Source organism: Odocoileus virginianus, chromosome 7, assembly GCF_023699985.2.
Source record: "Odocoileus virginianus isolate 20LAN1187 ecotype Illinois chromosome 7, Ovbor_1.2, whole genome shotgun sequence".
NCBI classification, from domain to species: domain Eukaryota; kingdom Metazoa; phylum Chordata; class Mammalia; order Artiodactyla; family Cervidae; genus Odocoileus; species Odocoileus virginianus.
In genome coordinates, this window is record NC_069680.1 from 23,585,070 (window position 1) to 23,589,257 (window position 4,188).

The 4,188-nt window shown below is 45.5% G+C and overlaps 1 non-coding gene across 1 annotated transcript; it reads right to left on the reverse strand.

Moving 5' to 3' along the window:
* Positions 1–1,633: 1,633 nt before the first annotated feature.
* Positions 1,634–1,706, reverse strand: TRNAC-ACA (transfer RNA cysteine (anticodon ACA)). The gene has a single exon. It is a non-coding gene; the product is annotated as a tRNA-Cys (tRNA).
* Positions 1,707–4,188: the final 2,482 nt, after the last annotated feature.

Sequence of the window (4,188 nt, forward strand, 5' to 3'; positions counted from 1 at the left end):
CTGCAGCCAGTTTTCTGAGATTGGACAGACGGACATGCCTGGACCGAGACTGGGTTGCGCTCTGGGGCTTTGGGTTGCAGCAAGACATCAGTGATCAAAGATAAGGCAGACGTCTTGGTGTGTCTGAGTCGGAGGAATAGCACCCTGTAGGGAAGGAGTGACTGCCGCAGAGGGTAGAGTGCAGGACCGCGGGCTCTGTAGGCCGGGTTCCTCACAGACAGATGCCCGGGGATCATGGCCCATTCAGGTGGATTCCTGAGGGTCGTGAGAAAATCCTGAATTCTCTGATTAATCTCTGCAAACCACCAGTGGAACTGAAAAAAAAAGAAAGAAAGAAAGCACCAGACCTAGGTTCTCTTTAAAACGACTCTGTAGCCTTAATTAGTAGTTTAAAGCACAAACAAAAGGAAACAGTAATGATCCTGGTCTATCCCCGAGGTCACATTTATTAACATACCACCCCGAGCCATTAGCAGGTCCTGCCACATGATCTGGAAGGACGTCAGACTCTCTTCTTTATCACCTCCCCGCTGAGCTCAGAAAATGGTGAAAATTTTGAAATTTTTTAGAGATTTGAAAAGTGAAAGGAGACTTTTAACCCGAGCTTGTTATTCTTAGCCCAGCAGAAAACTTCAACTCTTGGGCTCTAGAAATCATCTGAACTAGGCTGAGGTCCTGGCCGCCACTGCCCAGCTGGGTGGTTCGAGCACCTCCTTTCTCTCTCACCTGTAATCTCCTTTTTCCATCACACATGGACCACCGTGTGGACTACGGGGCGGGCTTCCTACAGAGCCTGCTCGGAGGGTCCAGGGTTTACTGTTATTATCAGCTCGGAATGCATTAGGTTGAGAGTGACATGAGGGCTCAGAGCACAGAATAACTTCATTCACCACGATCACTTGGGTGTGCTTGAAAATTCACCACTGAGGTTGGCATTACTGTGAAATTTCTAGTCAAGAGGAAACCGAGGTTCAAACAGCAAGGAGTGCTGGCCCAAGGCCGCAGTTCAAGCCGGGGGCTGAGGGGAGCTGCGGAGAACAGAGGCCACTGATTTCTCGTCCAGTGTCCCTGTTGGGGCAGATCCGCCAAGGAGGAGTGGAAGCGTGTCGCAAAGTCAGCCATTTGAAGGATTATCTGCAGTCCTCAAAGTCATTCCCTCTGACTAAGTGAAACTGGGTCAATTACTAATAATTGTTATTAACCTCAAATTTTAACTAAATGTACTCTAGCATGGCTATAATTTACAGACACATTTAATAAATGTACTCTAATTTACAGGTAAATTTCAGGAATTCTCTGCAAGAGTATGTGTCTAGACTATCTCTTGTCCCCCCTTTTTAAAAATAGAACTTCTTCCTGATTGTCACCTGGGCACATGAATACTCAGGATAGAAATTATATCTCCCTGATTCTCTTGCAATCAGGTATAAGTGACGAACTTCCAGCAGATAGGACATAAGAGGAAGTAGTGTGCTGCTTTCTTCTTCTTCCAGCTTGAACATGAAAGTGAAAGTTGCTCAGTTGTGTCCAACTCTTTGTGACCCCATGGACTGTAGCCTACCAGGATCCTCTGTCCATGGGATTTTCCAGGCAAGAGTACTGGAGTGGGTTGCCATTTCCTTCTCCAGGGGATCTTCCTGACCCAGGGATCGAACCTGGGTCTCCTGCATTGTAGGCAGATGCTTTACCATCTGAGCCACCAGGGAAGTCCCAGCTTATTATTCTTTCAGCTTATTGGTAAATAAATGTGACGGCTGGAGCCTGAGCAGCTATTTTGGACCATGAGGTGCAGGCTAAGGTTGGCAGAGAGGCATAACAGAGAAAGAGCCAGGATGATCTTCAAGTCATCATCTTAACCTAGACTGCCTATCCTTGGACCTTAATAGGAAAAAGAAGTAAATATCTGTGTCATATTAGTCCATATTTCTTTGGGTTTTCTGTCACAGTCAAATCTAATCTTCTCCCAACTTTCTATTATTCTTGATAGGACCATCTCCAACCACCATGACTGCTCTCCAACTGTGTGATTGTTCATCTGTCTTCATGACTTTGCGTTTTCCTTTCTCTCACACACCTTTGTAATAAGGTGTCAAACAGCACATAAATGGCATGTAAACCCACGTGGCAGTGCTATAACCTTTAGCAAGTGCACCAAAGGAATTCTCCTTCAGAAATGTTTGTGGTCTTAAAAGAAAGTAGCACTGGAGATACCTAAATGAACAGGCAAGAAGAGTCCATTTACTTTGATTCTTGGGTTCCAAAGCTTAAGCCCTAGTAGCCCAAAGGCTTCCACAGTACTTTCAGAAGAAATGAATAGAGCAGAGCCTGTTAAGAAAAACCACTATGCTCCCAGTCAGAACCAAATCATCTTTGCCAAGAAGTTTGGACACTTCTCATAGGTCTAATGCTTGTGCTTTAAAGACTTCTGGTGAGTTGAATGAGAAATCTTAAGGCTCATCAAATTTCTCAGAAAAATCTTAATCTAGTTTTTGTGAACCCTGTATTTTCTACATGTTCACTCATGCCTTGTGCTACAAGCCGAGAGTGAAAGATGAATGTGTCAGGTCATTTTACTGGTGGAACTGAAATTCCCAGCTTTCTCTCAGTCTCACCCTTCTTCCCCCAGAACCACATATCTGGATGTACCTGCAAAAGGAATAAAACTATCGGCATTTCCCCCTTTATTTCTGGATTACTGAAAAAAAAATGTTGTCTTCTGAAAGTTCATACAAACATCGAGGGCCTTTCATGTACTGATTTTGCCTCTCCACCAACCCTCAGGCCAGTGGGTGGGGGGAACAGCTCTTACTGACCTCACTGTCTCCTTTATAGGGACAGGCTGCTTGGCCCTCACCCCGACGTATGCCTAGAATTTTCCTCTAAAGTATTGCCAAGAAGGTGTTTGCAATTTTCCAAAATGGAGCCCTGACAGGAATTACCAAAAGACACTCCCCAAAGTAAACTAAAGAAAAAATAGAATTCAAGAGCTTAAAACATTTCAAGTGCTATGACCATTTATCATGAGCTGACTGTGCCTGGAAAAAACAAGCACATAAATACATAAATAGCTCCTTGGGCATCATAATCTCTCTACCATCCTTGAATGTGTGTGTGTGTGTGTGTGATTGTTTTGTTGATAACCATCTGGATGAATGCTTTAAAAGACCAAAAAACTTTCCTGGGAGCTAAGTTCTTACCTTGGACTCAAAATCATTTTAGAGTTCAGTTTTGAAGCTGACACTTACTCATCTGGTGACTGTGTTTATGTCTCAGAGAGCTGAGTCTTTGGAGCCTCTTGGAGAAAATGACAAGGCTGATAAAAGGGTAAGAAAATATGACCTAAGAAGAAAGGCTCACGGTCTGCTTGATTTATTTAGACCAGAGAAGACAGTGTGAAGGAAACCTTGACCATAGGCTTCTGAAGACTTCCCAAAAGACAGAGGTCTCGTGCGTTCTCTGCTTTGGGAAAAGAAGAGAGAGGAAGTCAAAGTGTTAGTCGCTCCATCATGTCTGACTCTTTGTGACCCCATGGACCGCAGTCCACCAGGCTCCTCTGTCCATGGAAGTTTCCAGGCAAGAAATACTGAAGTGGGTGGTCATGCCCTTCTCCAGGGGATCTTCCTGACCCAGGGATCAAACCTGGGTCTCTCGCATTGCAGACAGATAAAGGATTTAGAGCAAGAATGAAAAATGAAGGCAACAATGAAGGCATAATGTCCTAATGTGTGGAATCATTAGTCAAGGAACAGGCTACCAGAAAGGCAGCCATTTCTCATTTTTCTGCCTGCCTTTTAAAGAACAGAGGCCACTCTCTCGGGCATAGAGCTCAGGGTCTTATGAGATCCAAGCTGAGGGTCTTAAAGGGTCTGGTGGCAGAAGACCAGTTCACCACCCAGCCTAAGATTCCATGCCCATCTCCTCCGTGGCTTCTTCTTGAGGCAACACTGCTAAGTCTCTGCAGGGGTAGAGGACAGGGACTGAATGAGCACCTGGCATTTCTGTGGTCTGGGCATGTGTCGTAAGTCGCTTCAGTCACGTTCCACTCTGCGACTCTGTGAACCATAGCCCACCAGGCTCCTCTGTCCATGGGATTCTCCAGGCAAGAATACTGGAGTGGGTTGCTGTGCCCACCTCCAGGGGATCTTCCTGACCCAGAGATCGAACCGACGTCTCCCGCATTGGCAGGCG